This window comes from Apus apus, chromosome 4, assembly GCF_020740795.1.
Source record: "Apus apus isolate bApuApu2 chromosome 4, bApuApu2.pri.cur, whole genome shotgun sequence".
Lineage (NCBI taxonomy): Eukaryota > Metazoa > Chordata > Aves > Apodiformes > Apodidae > Apus > Apus apus.
Window position 1 is genome coordinate 99,715,124 of NC_067285.1, and position 21,735 is coordinate 99,736,858.

Genomic DNA, 21,735 nt, shown 5'->3' on the forward strand with positions numbered 1-21,735 from the left:
TCAGTTCTGGAGTCCCCAACATAAGAAGGACACAGAACTCCTTGAGCATGTCCAGAGGAGAGCCACGAAGATGATAAGAGAGCTGGAGCACTTCCCCTATGAAGACAGGCTGAGGAAGTTGGGGCTGTTCGGCCTAGAGAAGAGGAGGCTCCAAGGTGACCTTATAGCAACTTTCTAACATCTGAAGGGGGCCTACAAGAAAACTGGGGTAGGGCTTTTTACACAGGTGTGTAGTGAGAGGACAAGGGACAATGGTCTGAAGCTTAAAGAGGGGAGATTCAGGTTGGACATTAGGAAAAAGTTCTTTCCTGTGAGGGTGGTGAGATGCTTCAACAGGCTGCCCAGGAAGGTTGTGGATGCCCCTTCCTGCAGGTCTTCAAAACCAGGTTGGATGGGGCTCTGAGCAACCTGATCTAGTGGCAGGTGTCCCTGCCCATGCAGGGGGTTTGGAACTAGATGATCTTTAAGGTCCCTTCCAACCCAAACCATTCTATGATTCTATGTTTTAAGGCAAGGGGATTTTCTCTCTTCCATCGTAGGGTGTATCTTCAGACAAAGCAAAACTAATTTCAACTACTGCCGGCTTCAGCAGAGGTAGGAATAGAAAACAAACTTCTTGGGAATTAGAAAGCATACTTTCTATCAGTACTTTGTGGTATTTTTCCATCAAAACTCTGCTAGTCATGTACCTTTGACGTGAAAGTAAAGCATTATGTTTAATTTTTTGACAGTTTAAGAAAATAATGCTTTTTGCAACAGATCAAATCTCCCATAAGTTAAATCCTTGGAAACCACAGTCAGAAACAAAAATTACTATCCCAAAATATAATGTTTAAGACATATTCAGACAGTTGAGAGAGGTTTAAAATCCATCAGTCTTTTTGTCAGATCTGGGAGTGAGGTTGAGGCTATTTCAGAGCAAACTGTTGAAAATACCAAAGAGAAATGGTCCTTTCTTGCAACGAGCTCCAACCAGTCTCCTTCCTGCAAGTATGAGGCTTGCTGACATAAAGATTTCCCTGACAATCCCTCACGAGTACAGCATGAAGGAAGGCACCTCCTTACCTAGGTAGAGAAGAAGCCACTTAAATTGTGTACTTTGAAGTGCAGTCCAGTTTGAAAGAGTTAAAGGGTTACATCACTGGTACAAAGTAATGTGATGGCATATGGTTTCTTCATTAGGGAAAAGGCTTCAAAACTGAAAAGCAGATTACAGCTTTGCAGAATGATTTCTGCTGGTGCTCTCATTGCATATAGCTTACAACTGCTTAAGTAATACAGACTTGTTTGGATTGAGTTTAATTTTTTTGTTTGTTTGTTTAGTCCAAAAATAGAATTGCTTCAGCTCTGTTCAAGCTCAGTGTTGTTCCAGTTGTCCTCAGTTTTCTTCTCAAACCCACTGTTTTCCCAGATCGCTTAATAGATATTGTCTATGGGTGGGACGGGAGTGTAATAGAGAAGAGCACTGAGGGCTCTGGTTCCTGTTTTTAGCACTGCTGTTGTTTCTGATCCTGTTTTCCTTCTGTTTTTCTCTTGTTCTTCTCCTTCACACTCTTTCCTTCAGCATACTTGACATTCAAACTTGATGAGAAGTTATTTGCAATATTGGTATGTTGGCTAGTCCTACCATTTAATAGAAACAACGGAGGGGAAGGGTTTCTCAACTCCTCCAGCCCCAGGAGATGCTGCTTACAGCAAAACAGACTTGCTGCAGAGAAGAGTGCTAGTCATTGCAACAGCATCCCACAGCCTTCTCACCACTCCTGTGTAAGATTTGATTTCCCACGCGCCTAGCAAAAAGCTACATACGAAGCTATTTTACATTTTCTTGCAACACATTCAGCTGCTGCAATGAAACCTGAAACACCAAACTTCCAAAACCAGCATGCTATGCCATGGCTGCAGTACATGCACCCCCATGCCTGGGGTGGCAAGGGCTTCTTTGTGTGTGAGAGCCCAGGGGGAGCACAGCCTATGTTGCTGGCTCCCTTTCTGCAGCAGGAGTGCTGACATATGAGGAATGGGAAGCACTGCAGCATCTATTAGGAGAGGACATCTAAGTGAACCCTGTTTTTAAAGGTGCAATTGAAGAAATCTGTAGAGCCATCAATTTCCTATGAAGCAGGTTTAGGTTCAGCATAGCAATTTGCAGATCGAACGCAGTATTCTTCCTGTTTCATGTCTTAGGTAATAAACCTGCAAGCCCCCAGGGTTCAGGTAACACCATGCCAAGGAGCCCTGCCTCCCTCTCCCTGCCTCTCTGAGCACTCTATGCTGGCTGTGCTTTTTGTTTTGTGGATGGCCAGGCACTTTGATTGTCCTATTGCCAAAAGGACTTGCTTTTTCTTATCTCCTTTCACAGATGCTCCAAGGCTCAGAGACCTCCCAAATTTGCAGCCCCCAAATTCTGCCCTTCTACAGAACTGGGCTGGCATCACTGCCATGTCTCCAGGAGCTGTCAAGATCTTTTCAAAGCTACTGAATTGCTGTTACTTCAGTACTGCCTGTGCATGGCAGATGTGCTGTGGCTAGATGCCAAGCTGCCTGGAAAAGAGCCTTTTTAAATGAACAGTAACACAAGCTGTAAGCAGTAGAACTGGTGGTCTGAAGTAGGTGTCAGAAGATGTAGGGTACATTTATTGTTTGTAGGCTGGATGATGGCTCAATATCTGTGCACATGCTGAGGTACAGCTGCCCTGAGGTTAGCTGTGGCCTCCTTCACTGACACAACATAGGTAATACTGAGAAAATGGCTGGTTTTATCTGGAATGGGTTTGGACTTGAGCCCCTTCTCATCCAGCCATGGATGGATTCAGCCATTCTGTTGGGTGAAGCAAATGCTGTTTCTGTGAGGGTTCCCAGTGCAGTCCTGCCTGGTCTGTGCGCCGTGCTCCAGCCTTTGTCATGTCTTCACCAGTGAGAAGGGGTGTTCTGGAGCTGCCTCTGAGGCCTGCTTCTGGCATCAGTGCAACGGAGGGCTGCAATGTCTGCTGCACATAAATAATGTTCTGAAGACCTTAATAGATAAATATTAGGATTGTTGATGAAAGGAAGCAGCGCCAGCCGCTTTTGGCTGGCGGAAGAGGAACGTGTCCCATTGCCTCAGGCTTGAAGAGGCTTTGAATGTTCAGGGCTTACAAAAATTTGAGGGAGGAAGCACTGGTAATGATATCTGACACATATTTGCTTCATTCACGGACAAATTAACCTTAATTATCCAATTTATAAATCAACTTTAAGTGGAAAGGCCCCTCCTCACCCTCCACTGCTGCATATTTGGGGGATTAAGTTGTTTGTTTTTAGTGATAAATTAGAAACATCTGCTTCCGCTGACACACTGGGAAGGGGGCACGTACAGCAGAGCAGCTGGCCAGGCTGCTCCGGCGCTGGGCAGGATTCGGTACCGGGGCATGGTCCTGCTGACCTCTGGCCATGGGGTCCAAAAAGATCAGGCCCTCTCCCTTCTGCATGGGGATTTGGCAGGGCAGGGGAAACACATGGCTACTCCTGGCCTTGCTCAGGATGGTTTCTGGAGATGTTGGAGCAGCACTGAGCATCTCCAGTGGTGAGTGCTCAGCAGAGCCTTCCTTTTAAGGGTGTCTTGGCAGTTCTTCCATGCAAGCAAAACTGTTTCTGCTATGGGATCATCAAGTCTTAATGTCAAGGAATCCAAACCTCATGCCAGAGTCACTGCTGAGGTTGCTCAAGTGTGAGCAATGATGGCAGTAAGCAGCCCTGACAGCCCTTCTGATGAAGAAAACAGTGCTAATTGAGGGGAGTGAGAGGTTTTACAACCTTGGTGTATCCCCGCAGAGGTGATAAAACCTCCCAATTGCCAAGGCAGGTTGGAAATGGCCAAGAGACACGTCAAAGTGCTTCACGTGGGTTTTTGCCTTGTGCAGCAGGTATGAAAACAATCCTCCTGGCTACAAGCTGTTATCTGCAGGATTGGAAAGCTGGGGCTAAATCCTGTCAGATGCAGCAATCCAAATATAACCTGGGCATCTGTGGAGCTGCAACCACGACGGATCTGGTCTGTGCATTGCCTTATGGCACCCTGCCAAAGGGAACCACAAGAATCATTTTGACCTCAGCGTGGCTTGGATCTCACTGCAGGGTTTTAATATGTGCCCTATTAGGCTGCAGAAACAGATGTTTTACACACACCAGTCAGACACTTTTTTCAGCCTTTGGCAATCAAAACTCTCAGATGTCAGCCCTGGTCCACAAGGACAGAGCACGCCTGCAGAAAGGGATAAACTGAGATGCTGGGTGTTTTCTAACAGCTCCTGTTCCTGAGATGCCCTCTCCTTCTGCCTGGATATTTTCTCCAGATGGGTGTGAGGATTATGTGCATTTAACCAAGATTTTTGGATAATCTGTTGGCTCTGTCAGAACAAGAAACCCCAGGTTCAGTGCAAACTCTCAGACCAGCTGTACAGCATCGTACAAGTTGGACACTTCCTGGCAGTGCAGGAAGCACCATTCAGGTGTGATGCAGTGCAATGTACATGTATTTCTGTCTGACAAAATCCAGGCACAGAAATTTTGAATTGCAGTTTGGCACAAAGTTAGCTACAAAGGGCATGGCCTGTCATTGTGCAGGGAGATATCCTAAACATCTTGCAGGGGAAACTCTTAATTCCCCTTAGAATGCTGAAGGTAACCTCCAATGCAGCCTCCAATGGGGATTTTCCCAGTCTGATGCAAAACATCATAATCCAGATGAAAAACTTACAATATAGTTAAATGCAGCCCCTCCTCTACAGAAACCAAAAAATACGCTCTGCACATCCACAGACCTGGGTGTGTAGCAGACCCTACCTGAGACCTGGGGGACAGTCCTGGGCAGAGAGAACCTGCTCTCTCTGGGGATGCAGAAGGGAGGGGCAAGGTAGCAGATCACAAATGACATGGTGTCTCAAATAAGCAATGGATGCAAAAAGTAACCTAGGTATTTAAGTCCCAAAAGAGCCACTTTCACTGTTTAGTGACTGTGAAAAAGCACTTGGAACAGCAGTCTGGGATGTGTTGGGGAGGCAGGATCAATCCCCAGGTGCCTTGAAGTGCAGCAGGCCGGCACTGTGCAGGAACATCAGTGCAGGGCTAGTAAGGCTGGCGTAACATCAAGTTTTTATAGTCTGCTGAAAAGGGAAAAGACTTTTGGTCCTGAGTCGCAATTGCTAGTGAGAATAGCAGATGCATGTTCCAGCACAGGGAGCATCTCCCTCCAAGAAAAGGGAGAGTTTTCCTGGACAAATCCAGAAGAAGTCCAGACTTTCTTTTTTCCAAAGGGTAAAAAAAAAAAAAAAAAAAAAAAAGGATGTCCCTCTCTCAGCAGTGCATGGACCAGGTTTCCGTTTGCTGCAGTGATGAGATGCCCATGGTGGCCTGAAGCCAGCTCTGAGGCCCATCTGACCAATGGAAAGAGGTGGGGTGAGAAGGCCGGACACACATCTCTTTAGCTCTGCCCTTCAAGCCCTCCTTGTTTTTATAGCATCGTTACTCCCTGTTTTTATTGCACATTTTTTAAACTACATTTCAGGTCTCACCTCATTATTAATACCCTCTCTGCTCTCCTTTTTTTTCTGAAAGAAAAATATCTTTATTGAAAGAACGTAGCAAAATCTGAGAACTAAAACAGAGCGCATGAATTATAATACATTTGAGAAAAACATCCCCTTACTGAACAGTTCCCTTCCTTCCCCAGCTTTAAGCTCAGACTGTTGCCAGATGTTCCTGTTTATTGCAGGGTGTCTGATTTTGGTTTTGGGGTCTCTCCAAAGAGGAAGGTCAGAGTGTAAACTGAAAATGGGATGGGTGGCCTGATGGCATCCAAACACAATCAACTATCTCCATTAAATCTTGCTTGAGATTTGGCCTCCACTTCTGTAGGCCCCATTCAGGTCTGAGAGATGTGATACTCACATAGATGAGGAAGAGAAACCCAGTAGATAGACTGAAGATGAGCCAATACATTTAAGCCAGCACAACATATGGATTCTCACATCTCTCAGCCTAGGAGATTGCTCCCCACAGATTTTTTTCTAGGTTTGCCCAGAGTAAGTGAAACATCCCAGCCAATGAGACTTTTCCCAACTTTCCCTCTGGATTATTTTATAATTGTATACCTCTCAGTGCCAGGATCTTTTTGCTATTATGCACAGTCTATTCCTCCATTTTAAAAATTATCCCCATTACTCTCTGTGATAAGAATCAGTTTTATACTGTTCTGCCCTTCCCAAAGCATAGACCTCACAGAAAAGTATAGACTGAGCATATGGTCCTGTTCCCTCACCCTCCCTAGGGTTTACTGAAATCGTAAAGTATTTTTGAAGACTTGAATCAGGTCCTCTGCATTCCACCTTCATTGCTTTGAGATTTCCCATCTGCATCCAACATCAGGTGAGGCTTGAGCCTAGACACCCAGGAACAGATTCACATCGCTCTTCCAAATTAATGCTGAATCCTAATTTAAGAACCCAAACAATTTACTGCAGCATTTGGAAATCAGAGTAATCTGGATATTTTCTTTAACCCAACAGAGAAACCACTCTAGTGATCTGCACCTCTTACTTCAGAGAGACTGTGAACTGAAATGAAATGCCTTTTGCTGACAGATGCAGCCTGATGCCTGTAACTAAAATGTGAATCTGGCCAGAAATTATCTCACTTGCAGCCTTTATTTTCTGGGTATGATAATGAAGACAAGTCTGCAAAGCCTCTAGATTTCTCTTTCAAGGCAATCACACAATTGCTTTGCTGTCCTTTCAACTAACGAAGATTCCAAGTCAACAGATAAATTGGAGTTTGACTTGCCTTGTATCTGTGACAAGAAACCTCTAGGGATCCAAAACACTGTTTTTAATGCTTCTTATTTGTATAAAAGGTTGCAGCCTTAGGATTTTCACTCCTCTGTGAGGTTAAGATTTTCCAGCTAATCTAAATTGTCATTTTATCATCTGCAATGTCTCTCTTCGGTAGCTTGGATGTTATTTCATCATGCAATGACAGTACGTGTAAACTTGCTGTAGCATCTGTTTAAGAACCTTGGAAATAAGGCTTAGCATTGCCTGGGACAGACCTGAGAAATGGACATGTCACAGAGAATTAAGGATGTAATTCAGCTCTTTCACAGTAAAATAGGACAGAAGATCTGCAGGCACCCAAACCAGGCCGTCAGGAGTCTGCATTTCTGTGAATTTCCATCCACCTTCTCACCTTGCCACTGTGACTGAACTGTAGATAAGTGCAACAGTGAAGTGTGGAGATGACACAAGGGATGAAATAATACAAACACTACATACTTTGTTTGCATTATTCTGTTATTGCTGCTCGGGTGGAAGCAGTCCCTGTGGCTGAGATACTCAGTTTCAGAAACCATCCTGTCTCCTGTGTCATCTGGAAGCACAGAGTTGGACCAGCCTTCACCACCTTCACTCTCACCTACCTGTCAGATTGGCAGTGTATTGTGGAGGAAGGACAAGGAATAGTCAGCAACTCAGAGAGAGGAATACCCTTTTAAATCCCTGTAGTAGTCCTCACCCAGGTGACACCTGATGGAGATGTCCCTAGCTCTACCTTTCCACAGACCAGTGAGGATGGTGATAGTGAGCTACTCACTTAGCACAAAAGTGACCCCAAGGGCAGCTTCAACGGCAGCCAGGCTTTCAGGACTTCCTCTGGGACAGTGGGAAGGCCCATTAGCTCCTCCACTTCCAGTTTAGCTTTTCTGCACCTTTCCTCCTGCCCTCCCTACTCTGTGTTTCCCTACTCTTGAACGCATGTGTTAGGTGGAGCAGAGCCGATGGGGACACAGCATCAGGGGGACTGACAGCCTTGTATTCCCACCTGGGAAAATCTGGTCCAGTAGCACAGCTGAAGTCCCAAGCCAAGGAAAACAGAGGGCAGGCACTACAGGAAGAAGGGATTTTATCCTCTTTAATGCAACATGCTATATGACACCATAGTTGTGTGATTCCTCAGGCAGGTTGCTGTTTGCCAATTTCCATAGCCTGCAGAGCTCCAAGGGCTGTGGGTAATGCTGCACTCACACCCACATTTTCCTAAAACTTCAGCCTGAAAAGCTTCATCATTTCCTTGAAAGCGAGTGGCTTAGAGAAATTAGCCACCCTTTTGAGTATCAGGTTTTGGGCAGCTGACATGCAGGCAAGCCTTGCCTCAGCATTGCCTGGATAATGGTAACAGAGACCCTGGGGGGAAAAAGGGAGCAAGAAGCTGCTAATTCCTTTACACTCTCACCGACCTAGACCAAGGTTGTGTTTAATCACTTATGCTTAGCATTTCATTTATATTTAACAACACACGTTCTCTCCTCAGTCTGCACGCAGGCACAAAGCCTGCTGCTGGTAGCAGTGGAAGCACAAGAAGTTAAACGACCTTGAAAAAAAGCAACCAAACATAAGAAACACCCTAACAAAATAACAAATAGATATATTTGTGAGAATTTAATACGTTAAATGCAGGATCTTAACTTTGCAAGAGCACAACCCTGAAGCGAAATTATTTATTTGGATTTTAGATATTTTTTTAAAAAAACAAGTTTCTATGAAACCACAGCAGCAAAGGTTAAAGTGAAGATTTGGAATGTTGGAAATATTCACGAGGGAAAAACCAATAATCTCTTTTTGGGCTGATGGAATGTAAGAGTAAAGCTAAATAGAGAAAATATTTAAAAATACTTTAAGCAATTCAATCACCCTAAACCCTGTGAAAGGTAGACATTTAAAAATATTTATTTGCCAGAAAATTGTGTCCTTGATTTTTGAGAAAAAAAAAAAAATCTGCCTGGTAACTTTCAGACAGTGATGTTATGTTCATAAACGTCCAAGTTTATTACTCTTCTCTTGCAAGACAAGATACATAAACAGATTTCAGTGAAGCTGTGCTGCAGTCTGTTGGTAACAGAATCACATGTAACCCAGCAAAAAACTGTGTTTTTCTGAAAGGTCTCTCTATTCCATTCCCTCCTTCAAATGCATTTCAGGGAAGTCAGAATAGCAAAGTAGAATCAGTTACAACTTACCTCTACAGTCGAGCAGATGACAACAGGCTTTTCAGGGAAAGCAACACACTTCTTTCGGTTAGTGTCATAAGAGGTGTAAATTCACTCCAACCTGTAACTCTTGGTGATGCAAAATCCTTTAAAACAAAGTTAAATGTTGCGATGACAAATAACGTACTTCATGAAGACTTATTTGAAGCTTGATGCTCTTGTATTGAGTTTTGTAACTGTCTCTGCTAAATAAGCTCCCACTCCTTTCCTCGGATGCTTGCCAACTTTTCTAATTTAAAGCAACTGTGAGCTTGCGGTAAAACTCCTGCTGGAAGGAGCTCGATGTATGCCACGGAGCAAGGAGCAGGCGTATGCTTCAGACTGAAGTAGTATGACAGAGTCCTAACAGGACCTGGGACATAGCCTCCCCAGGGTTATGTTATATCATCTTTGGAAAGCATGTTGTCTAAGTTGTCTCCTTTGCAGTAAAGTCACAGAGAAGAGGAAAAAATCATGCTGCTTCTGGCATGTAGTCCCCTCAGCGTATGATTTAGGAGGAGCAGCATCTGCCTCAACTTGGAGGAAGAAAGCAATAGCCTCAAAGACACACAGTGCTCAGAGCTCCCAAAGGAGCCCCAAATTGGCCAAAAGGTTCCCAGTATTTTTCAAGGTGCTGGTCCTTGGTCTGAGGCTTTTGGGACAGGTTCAAGGGCTTTCTCCTGGGCTTCCTCTGCTAATGCAATGCAGGGTGTCCCTTTAACAGGGGTGGGACACCAGAGCTGAAGTTCATGGCTGAGCATAACCCCAAACTGCTCCCTCATGTGATTTTTAAGAGTTTCAAAATAAACCCATGGCAATGCTATCTTCTGAGACACTGTCAAGCTTTAAATAACAGAGTTTGATCTTCAAAGGCATCCACTTACTGGGGATTGCTTTGCTCAAATTAAGACAGTGGTAAATATGAAATATTGTTCATGCAGGAGAGTTGCTGGTGTCCATGTCAAATTTCTCCTTTTTGCAAGGAATTTCTTTCATCCAGGTATAGTTGACACACACTGTGTGCATTCATGAATTGACACAGGTCTCCTTTTGCCAATGAGTCTTCCCTGCAGAGTAGCTAAAAGCAAGCAACAAAAAGCCAAATTATAAAACATTATTGTGATTTGGGAAATGAAGTCTCTGAGCTTCCACAGTAGTAACAAAACAAACTTTTGTCTGAAACTGAGACTCCTGAAAAGCTATCTTAAACTATGCCCAAATCTCTGAGCACTTTTTGGAAATGCATCCAACCGACCTGCTGATGCTAAGGTGGCATAAGGTTTATTGTAATTGTTATTGAGTTATTTTGGCTTTGTCAGCTCGGTTTTCTCATGAAACTACTGTAAGTGAAAATGGAATCATTAGATTGAAATTTGCAAAGGTGTTTGGTGCTTCTGAGAGAGGAAATGAATCTTCTGTGACAAAACAAGCCTATGACAAAATGCTCCCTTTGAAGTGGCTATGAAAGATCTTGTTCCTTTGAATGTTCTAATTTACATGACAATAAATATTATTTAGCATTTGTAACTGCGACTTAAAAAATAGGGTCCTGTGCATTCAATCAATATAGATAAAATACCACTGGCAATGATGGGAGAAAGGGCTTGAAGATAACCAATTTATTTATCTATATATTTATTTATTTATGTGGAGTTTCATTCTGATAATAAATGATAATAACCAGGAGACAGAATACTCTGTTAAAAAAAAATCTCATGGTAATGTGAAAACTTCAATATATGATTTGATTAGTCTTTATTTTTTTCCCCAAGGTATAGCTACTGGAATGTTTTCATTTTACTGTGTGGATCTGCTGGTCAACTTGGATGCAGGTGGGCAACAGTGAAAGCACAAATATCATCCTATCCTGTCACTTAAATGCACTGTAGAAACAGCCTACATGACTTCTGTATCTTAATTTTCATGTTGTGATCAGGCATTAGGCATACCCTTTTAGGTACTAGCACCTCTTGTCTTTTTCACTCTTGTAGGTATTACCTAAAACTTTCAAAGATCATCAGGAGAGCAGCACTGCCCAAAGCTGGCCTCTTTCTGCTCCTGTTTAGGCAAGCATGAGATGCTGCTTTCTCCTCCAGATGAGTCTTCCTGGAGTAGACGAGGATGTAGCCCCTGCCCAATAGGAAAAAAAGGATGTTTTCTAACAAGTCTGAGAAGACTGGCTGGAATTACAAGCCTGGGCTCTGCCACTGATTCATAGCTAGCTCTGAACTGAGCCTTCCTCTCTTCCATTCATTAACCTGCCTCATAGGAATATGATTAAGGATTAAATAGCCATTAGTGAAGTAGCAAATAGTATTAATCCCACTAATTATATAGCAACAATATTAAAAATAAAATATTTATTCTGAGCTCTTAACGCTATATGCCCTCCGGTACTACCTGCATGTATCTTTTGTGGCCCAGTGTCCTGGTTTGGGCCCAACGCGACAACCAAGAACCAGCCCCATGGCCGCTCACTCACCTGCCCCACACACACTCTGGGGAGGACAAACCCAACTAGAAGCTCCTGGGTCGAGACAAAGCACAAGGAGGGTTCTTCACGATTAAGGTCCCGGGCAAAACAGACTCAACTTGGGGAAAAACAGTAATTTAATCTCACACTAATCAAACACACACAGGACACAGGCAACACAAAGAGCAGGGCTCGCATATGTTACCCCACCCCTCCCTTCTTCCCGGGCCCAAATCACTTTGTTCCCGGTTTCTCTCCCTCCTTCCCCCCAGCAGCACAGGGGACAGGGGATGGGGTTTAGAGTCAGTTCACAAGCTGATGGTTCTTGCCGCACCATCCTCCTCAGGAAGGATTCCTTACAGTCCTTCCCTGTTTCCCCACAGGGTCCCTCCCATGGGAGAGAGTCCTCCCCGAACCTCTCCTTCATGAGTCCTTCCCACGAGATCCGGAGCTGCTCCAGCCTGGGCTTCCCACAGAGTCACGGGCTGCTTCGGGAACAAACTCCCCTGGTGCCGGGGTCTTCCAAAGCTGCGTAATCAGAGCCCACAGGCAGCAAATCCACTGGCCACAAAATCCAAGTCCAGTGGCCAAGTTCAGCCCTCCTGGCGCCTTCACCACGTTCCTCCAGGAGTGCAGGGGGACAGCTGCCATCTCGCCATGGGTTGCAGGGAAACTTCTGCTTGGGCACCTTCTTCCCCTTCTTCCTCATAAACCACCAGGATCTTCACGCCAGCACTGCTCTCACCTCCCCAGCTCAGCTCTTCTTTTTTTCTACCTACTAAGTGCTTCTCTGCTCAGGTCTTGCCTCGTTTCTTTCATATGTTAAAGGCAGAGGCGCATCTATTGTCCCTCTAATGGCTCCTTGGCTGGGTTTGGAGCTGGGGGAGCTTCTCAGCTTCTTACCGGAGCCACTCCTGGTGCCCTTCCCCCGCTACCAAAAATCCCGCCAAACCAAACCAGCACACCCCCAGCACAAAGTTACAGCAGCAGCCGGCAGTTCCCCTCTTATGTTACAGAGAGAGAGGCTTAAAGAGGAAGATGAAGTTAAAGCTTTGTCAGATGGAAGGGGACATGAGCTCCCAACATAGTAAGAGTCTTAAAAGGAAGGATTTGAACTAATTTCTTTTGTTTACCAGGCTTTCCACGTTGGAGGTGGGAGACAGTAGAAGTGGAGGAGGGACCGCAAAGCTCTCTGCAAGCCTTGGAGGGTTAAGTGTTCAACAGAAAATAGAGGGTCATGTTTTGTGGAAGAAAGATTATATTTTTATAGACTTGCTCACTGGTGCTTGTGATAGGCTCATTTTTAATCCCTCTAAAGTTACAATTCTAGGCAACTATTTCATAGTTCAGCAGTTCACCAGAACATTGATTTTCTTGCTTTTGGCTTTGTCTAGACACCTCTGTGGTAGGATGGAGCTGCTAGCTGCAGCAGCTGAACTGGGAAATGGTGTTTGGCATTCACGTCCTCACAGGTACAACACAGCCACTAACACAGGGGTTAGGAAAAAAGGAATCGTTCATCTCAGAGAAATTTCAAGGGGGAAAAAATGCCTCTTGCCTCACGTGTGCATGCAAGTCTTCATATGGTCCTCTAAGTGTGAACATTCGTTGCATAATAGGCTGTTGCATCTTGAAGACAAAAAAAAATTGAATCCATGTAATAGATGAATGAGTAAATGTGCTCTAAGGAGTATGGCTGTCACACTCTTGACAAATTGTTGTGTTTAATCCTCTCATGTGGCAAGCAGCTGAGACTTTTGCCTGGTGACATCTTTAAGTCCTTTCTCAGACCAAAGTGTTTTAAGATTCAGCATGTTCTAGTAAGTGTCAAGGATGTTTCCAACACAAGTATCTGAACCAGGAATCAAACAAAATCCTTCATCTGCAGCAAACCACTAAGAAGTTTATTTGCTGACAGGAAGGAATTATTAATTTGTGGCATTAAAAATAGAAGTATCCTTTGATGCTGGAGTTTGGGATTTTCCTGTGCTATGGCTGAATGCTTTTACATCCAGATAATACTGAGTTCAGTTGCCAAGATGTGAATGTAACTGCTCAGGAGTCACCTTGCCTCAACAGGGAGCGAATGAACAGGTTTATATGGCACAATGCATGTAATCAGCAATAACCAGCCAGGAAAAGAATTTAGAAATTAATCAATATATTTGAGGTAGGTGAGCAAACAGCGCTGGGCGGCCGAGATCCAGCGCTGGGCGGCCGGAGAGTCTGTGCTCTGCCAACGGCGCGCACATGGCTCTGCGCGGGGGTCCCTTTTATACAGTTCTTTTTCCCGCCGTTCGGGGGGTCCACCCCTCTCGGAAAATTCCATCCTTTTCCCACCGTTTTTGGGAGGTCGACCCCTCTCTCAGAAAATTCCATCCCTTTTCCCGCCGTTTTGGAGGGGGGGGTCTGCCTCTCTCTCGGAAAATTCCATTCTCTGCGTTGTTGTTGCTACTCTCCGGGACTTGCACGGTCAATCAAAATGTCACACAACCCATGGTTCTATACACCAAAGTTATACAACCCATAATTCTATATACCTGATATGGCTGTCAGCATTTAGCATGACATAACAAGGTATAACTTCCAACATTAACCATTACATAACAGAACAAAAATACAAACATTTAACAAACATTGCAGCTTAACACTCAATTACATACATTCACATTTGATCAGCAAATTAAATTCCTGATTCACCTATAACAATGCACACTCTGGGAGGTCACAGAGCTGCTAAAAGCCAGAAGCCTAATTCTCCCCTCCTACAGAGTGGTGTAAATGAAGACTGGCTTCATCCAGGTAAACAGAAATATGACATTGTTCAGTGGCCCAAAATAAGAAGAAAAATCAGTTGTCACATGGAAATATGTCAAAACACATGGAAGTTTTTGCTTAGATTGGTTGTTTGAGGGGTGGGGGGTTTGTTTTGTTTTCAATAGCTAGCTCTTGGCATTTACAGCTTGATCAGAAGAAGAGCTGATGAGGTATTCCCCGGGTCATAACACAGAAATATCTAAGAAACAGATCAGTGTGAAAACTTCAGTAAATTCAGTTGTACGGAAACAGAAAAGGAAGGTATTTGTGGTCTGCTTTTAAGAGATGCTGATTTCAATGACTCCCAATTGGTGCATACATCTGGAGATACCCAAGAAGTGAATGGCTGCAGGACTGGAATATACCGATGATGAACAGCTCGTGTCCAGATGACTGTGCAGGTGCTGGGGCTGCACACCTCAGGGAGGCATCTGGGTGCCAATGGATTAACTCCACATGCATTTTTAATCTATACGAGACACAACCACTGAGATTACCTAACTAAAACAACTCTGCTCTGCACCTTCACTGAATCATTACTCACCAGTGTATAACTAACATGCAGGGTTTAAATCTTATCTGCTTGGAACAGCTTGGAACAACTCTGCTAGATGTACTGTTTTGAAATCAAATGCTATTTGTTGCAAGCAGCACAGCATGTTGTGTTTCTCACCCTCCAGTGAGTCAGATCACCCCAGTGTCAGGGCTTGGAGTCTTAATGGGGCAGAGTATTGCAGGTCCATTGCCTCCACTATACATCTGCAAGTAATATTTTTTGTTAGAGTTTCACTTCACCTGCCCACACCTCCACATGTTGAGGTTTTTTTTCCCTGTTTTTGCTGTTTTTTCCCCTCCCTTTTCCTTCAGTAGCACACTTTTACAGCAGGAGTCTTAAACACCAGATCCCAGACTTGCAAAGATGTTTTGATGCCTCAGGCCATCACTTGGAACCTAGTGAGATTTACAGGGCTCTTGACATGAGTGGGGCCATGGTAAAGCTGACAGCCTCTGCAAAAAGCAGTGCTTTGTCCAAATGTTCTATCTTGTTTTCTCCTGGTTAGACTGTTTTCTCAAAGAAGTGAGAGTGACCATTGTGCCAAACGCAGACCAAAGTATCTGTTCTCTAAATGCTGGACATTTGTGTTACTCAGGAAGTGTCAGGTTGTATCACTGGCTACAGGTCCTTCCTTATAGTTGACAAAACAAGGTCTAACTTCAGATTATCTAGCGTGGGAGTTAGGACCTCATGTGGGCTGAGGTGAAGCCTCTTCACAGGTTATAGAGATGTTTTATATATATATATTTTTTTTTTTCTTCCAAATCCACACAAACAGTCTATGATGGAAACAGAAATAAAGCCCACATATGTCAGTTCACATTCCTTTCAGAGCAAGATTATTGTATTTGTGTCATGGGTGGATGCACAGCTGTACCCTCCAGAGGCACTACAGCTTCCTCTCCATTAGGTCTCAGTTTATCAGTCTCCTTTATTTTGGAAGATTAAATAAGCCACCAGTTTATATTCTACTCCTATTAGCTAGACGGAATGAAAACATGCTTGATATTCAAGCTAGTGTAGTAAGAACAGCTTTTATTTGTTTCTCTTCTACCAAGTGCAGTCAAGCAGCAACTAAAGATAAGTCTGAAAGTAAGGGAGAACCATTTAAACTTAGTACACATACTGATTTGGGAGGATTGGGAAACCAAATACTTCCTCTGAGCATTATTAACAGTTTCCCCTTCCTTTGTGCATTGGGTTTGTACATGCGAGAAAGCAAGCTCTGCTGGCCCTCCTCAGTGCTCTTCTGACACCAACAAAGTTCCCACAGCCCCCTCTGCTACTGCCATGTCGTGGGCAGGAACTCCCCAGCACTGACCACCAAAACATTAAATCCTAGGCCTTAACACATTTACAGCAATGAAGGCCTGTTGGCATTGGAAGTCACTAGCAGAGACCATGGCAGCAGCAGTACACAAGCACTCCTGCCCTAAGTTCACTGCCCAGGACTAAAAGGTACATTAGAGAAGTCATGTTTCTACAAGCCCCTCATTCAAATCCCTTATGAAGAGGAATGCTGTAACTATTCACAAAGCTTAACAACATTTCACTGCTTGCACACATCAATCTAAATTTGCTTTAGATGTTGATGCAAATCTATTCAGCATCACAGATGCAAGTTACTTATTTTTGTTCTCTTCTGTTTCAACCGAATAGGGCAGGAAAGGACTTTAACCTGTTTCATATTCCACAGGACTATGTATGTAGCACTTCAAGTCATATAGGAAACATTATCAGCTTGAACTACTTTCTAGTTTCCTTGTTTTGTTTGTTCAAAGACAAAGCTATCCCATTTATTATGCTTGGTTTATCTGAAAGCAGTCTGCAGTGTGCTAGCTGAGCGCTTTGACCTTTTGCATATTCTGTAGCTGACTGGTTTGGCCATCCATCTCCTCTACTTGTTGAAACCCTCACTTAGCAAAGAAAGGCCAACAGCCAAGTCTGTGTGAAAAATGTGGTGCAAAAGGAATCAATTAAGAATGGGGTATATTTCATTGTGTTTCTCACAGACGTTGAGGATTATGCAGAATTTGAAAAGTTCCCTGAGGTGCCTGGACTTCACAACTGATGACAAATTATTAATATATTACAGTATTTTGATAAAACATTTTGGGAAAATTCGTAATTTAATGTGATCCCATCACCTCGGTACAAAGCAGTTAATATTCCTGTTTCTCACAGTGATCTAATATCTACTGTTGATCTCTAGTTTTGTTCTGACTAGTTTGCCAGCTCCTTTAATTTAACATAGCTAAACACAAACTTCATATTTTCCTTGTTTATTCCCCTGTAATCTATTACTTTTAACTATACCATCCTCAGTTTTGCCAAGGAATTTGAAGAGGGGGGGGGGGGGGGGGGGAAAGGAGAGAGTTGAACAAGCTGATACAGAGTTAGTTGTTTAATTACAGCTTCCAAGCAAGCAAGGTTCTCCAGAGTATGCCCACTCTGCTGTGCCCATGCACATGTTCAGATTGCCTTCCTACTCTTTATGTCAAGCATGAAATGCTCATCCCCATGAGTGTTCAGCCCATGAGTGTTCAGGGGTGAGTGCTATGTCCATTTTAACACTAGTATTGATAGTGCTAGGAATGGGTACCAAAACAGCTCTAAAAGCACAGGTAGGAAAGAAGATCCACCATCTCTAGAGGAAGGCCCTACTGTTAGAAATGAAAGGTAGTGTTGATTTTGCATTCTAGTGTTAGAAACATAGTGTCAGGTTTGGTATATATATATATATATATATATATATATATATATATTTATATTTTAGTGTTAGGAATATATAGTTTGAGCACATATATATATATACTTTAGTGTTAGGAATATAATAGTTTGCTTGAGATAAGTGAGATATCTGCATATTCCAATTACACCAAGAGTGGTTTACGGCCCAAGAAACTGAGGGACTTAATTGGGCTCCGTCTGGGGCATCTGAACATGGAGAAGGATTTATGGCCCAAGATAAGGCCGAACAAAGCTACTTCTATGTTGCTCCTCAGGGCAGGATGACACCAGTAGATTGTTAATTGGGAAGACAGCCAAGGGGGCAAGAAAGGTCAAAATTTTACCTTAAAAGGTAAAAAGTAAACTGCTAGAATGGAATGTGTAAACAAGGGCAGGAAATTTATAGGATAATTTGAAGCGTTGGATAGGCTGTAAACCCTGGAGTACCCAGCCAGTGGGGAAACAGGGGAGGGAACTTTGCGTCAGGAATAGGGAATATAAACCGTTATTCACCTTGCTATGGGTGTGCCTACTTATTTAGGTCACCCATTCTTGCAAGAATGTAAATAAACTGTGCTTCGCTGAAGGATCTGTGTGGGCCTGTTCATTGACTCAACAAACGTTTCTCACGCTACTCACAGGGCTAAAGAGAAAATAAAGGTCCCATTTGCTCAGTGAATTCACAGCTTCTCCTCTGCAGTGTGGCATAGCTTCAGCAGAGGGGTAAAGGATGTCCTTAGGAAGAGCACCCCAGAGTCTGATGGTCAGGGCACCTTCCTGAGCAGCAAGACATCTAGAATTGAACTTGTTCAGGCTCAGGGTAGCTCTCAACCTGCATATAAAACTCCCCAGGACAAGGGCTATTTATAAAAGACTGTTGAGCCCCTGGATGTGGAGTTCTGTGTCTATTCTAATTGTGTGAGACAAGGAGTGAATTCTTCAAAATAAAGGAGGTGTGGACAACATCACAAAAACCTCGAAAGTGAGGTTTATGGAAGTGTTTCAAGCACTATTAGTCTTGAGCATTGGTGAAAAACTCACTGTAAAAGAAATCAAAACACTGGAAAAGTGAAGTTTTAAGTGTACAAGCACAACAATTTTTGTTGAAATGTTGACAGACCTGTTCAGAAAGAAGTATGGCATTTGGATGAGTCTTGGACCAGTTACCCAGTCTCAAAACTAATTATTAAGTTCTAGCAATTAGTCACTGTACTAAAAGACAATTGGATAAGAAAAGGCTGTATACTTCCAGTAAGAACAGGAATTGTACGGAATTAATGCAATATATAACCAGGAAGACAAAAACATTTAAAAAAATACACGTGCTTTATCTGATGAGGGTGGTTTTTATGAACGGGGAAACTGAAAAAGTCCCTTGCCTGAAGAGGGGCAGTTTTTCTACAGAATTCAGAAAATGTCCTGACTTCCAGTTTACCCAGTGTGGCCCTTGATCTGTGCATCTCTCAGGCAGAAGGGGCAGCTGCCGAGTGCATCTCAGTGCTCAGACCATGAGACAGTCACCCAAACAGTCTTTAGAGCTGTCTCCATGACCCAGCAAAGATCAGCCTTGCACATGAGGCATAATATGGATCTCCCTGGCTGCACATCCAGCTGGTTTGGGTTTGAAGAAGGCACCCTCCTGCAAATGATTCCAGAGTTACTACAGGATAAATTTGCAATTGCTTAAAAAAGCCAAACACTACATATGGTTACACATGTATATTAATTTCAGCTGTTCCTCCTCTGGCTGGCTGACAGGCTGCCCTTCCGGCTGCTAAACTGCTATCAGAGGGTGCCATTACTTTTCCTTTTTTTATTTTTTTATTTTTTTTATTTCCTCTTTTTTTTTTTTAATGCTCTTTGATTCAATGGAAAAATGAGTCTTTTAATTGTTAATCAACTCCATCTCCCCAAGCTAAGACAAAAAAATCAGGGAGGCTGAAGCTCAATTAATTACTGACGGCACCACTGTACAGCACTGGAGCAGGAGGCAGCCTGTGTTACCAGAAGATATCTAACTACAAGGACTCAGCATCAAAAATAATAATTTAAGCTCAGCCTCTTTGGAAAGTCTGGAAAGATCCATGCCATTAAATTTCTGTTCATAAAACTATTGTCTGTGGAAGCCTTCCAAGTGAGTAGGCTGTTGGCTTTACACAGTTCCTGACCAGCTCTCTGACACCGATTGTAACAAAATATAGATGATAACTTTCTGAAATGAAACATCTAATTCAGAACAAACAAATCATTGCTGTCACAATTAGCTTGACTACTTAAACCTGCTGAAGTAGCATAACTGCACTGACCAGAATGAGCAATTTATCTTAAAAAGCTGGAAAATTTCATTAGCAGAAAAACCTTTCTTCAGAGATGTGTCAGAAAGGCCAGAAGTTTACATAAGGGACTTTAGCAGGCACAGCTGAAGGTTTTAACATTCATCCTAAGTGACCCTGCCCTGTGCTCCTGCTTCTGGTCCTCCCACTCATTGGGCACCTCTGTGGGCAAGTTCATCTCATCAACCTGGGATGAACTCATCCAGCAAGAACTTGCATCTTTCTTCTCCCAAATTAACAAGCTGAAAGTGTCACTGGAGGGCTCAAGATGCACTAAAGGCAGTGCAAAGGAGTTCAGTGAGGAGTAGGCAGGGAGTCAGTCCTTGCAGCAGGGAGGGATATGACATGTGTGTGGCTGTGGCCACTGGCCCTGGAGGTGCCCACCCACACAAGACTACAGGTCAGACCCAGGCAGCTGAAGGTGTTATCACCCACTGGCATCACCACCCTCTTCTCTGTAGGCTGCAAAGCCCACAGCAATTGGCAGTGGCACATGCTGGCTGTACCAGGCACCACAGCTCGGCTTGGGCTGTGAACATGGCCAGAGGCAGCGATATTGCAATTTCTTGCTGAGACAGGGAGTGCACTCACTGAGCTGGGCAGTGCGATTTGATTTAGGTTTGCAGGATATTTTAAAATTAATTAAAGAAACAGAGACCCAGTCCATAAATCTTCGTTCTAGGTTCTTATTTAGAGTGCCTCAAGCAGAAGATGCTACAGCCTTACGATCTCTTCCCATATTGTCCCGACTCTCAGCATCACTCTCTGTGGGAGGGATGGAGGCTGCACAGCCTGACTGTTGGGGCACTGCCCTTGGAGAAAGGACTTGGAAACTCTTCTCCTTCCTGCCCCACTGCTGTCATAGCAGAGCTCAGTGCTGGGCTGAAGGTGTGGATGGAGAGAAGGGCTGAAGCAGCAACGGGGAGCTGCCCAGAACTGGCTGGTGGGACTGTATGGTTTCAGCCAGGCCCTAGGGACAACAGCTCAAATGCTGGTGTTAGTGGAAATAGAAGCGGGAAGGGGAGGAGAGTAGCTCTGATGCTTTCCTTGCCACTGCTGGAAACAAGCATCACTGCAGCTCTGCTGTCCAGGGATGGGAGACAGCCCCTGCCAGAGGCTGGGTCCCTGCTCTCCGTCCTCACCCAGCCCTCCGGCTCAGCCTTCACTGCTTGGAAATGAAGGTACAAATGTAATGTGAAGAACAGTAAGGACTTTGGAAACTCGTACTACTCGGCAGAAGTTGGAGTGGTAACAAGCCCAGAAAGCTGCAAAGCCCATCACCGCCATGCTCCACTCCAGCGAAGGCAGGGGGCTGTTTAACGAGCTCACTGCAGCTCGTTAAGACAAGAGCCTGCAGTCTTAGATGAAAAGATGGGTGTATTTGAATATGGAAGTCTAAAAGGAAAAAGACAAGTCTTCTATACCTTCATTTTTTTAATCTTTTTGCATGTTTATGTTTCCTAACTCACTGCTAATTCAATCAATCTATAGTGAATAAACAGATCAGTATCCTGGAATCTGTTTTTAATTACAATGTTGTTACTTGTTAGTGATGATAAATGAGGATATCCTTTTGCTGTCCCATGTGACCTGTTTTCTATAGGGTTTCTATTAAAAAAAAAATTCCAAATATCTTTCTTTTCTGGTTCCAAAATGTTCCTGTTCTCCACCCCTTTTATTTTTTGGACAGCATTTCAACTCCACAGTAACTAATTGAGCTGTGAATGTATTTATCCCCACAGATATGAGAGAGACCTCTAATTTCCATAGT

The 21,735-nt window shown here is 43.7% G+C and overlaps 1 protein-coding gene across 1 annotated transcript in view; it reads right to left on the bottom strand.

Moving 5' to 3' along the window:
- The window catches only part of C1QTNF7 (C1q and TNF related 7), a 54,180-nt gene extending 45,126 nt beyond the window's left edge, over positions 1-9,054 (bottom strand). Inside the window, exon 1 of the mRNA XM_051617913.1 lies at positions 9,047-9,054. The gene's annotated coding sequence lies outside the window, so the exon portion shown is untranslated. The remainder of the gene's footprint in view (positions 1-9,046) is intronic.
- Between the last annotated feature and the right edge of the window lie 12,681 nt (positions 9,055-21,735).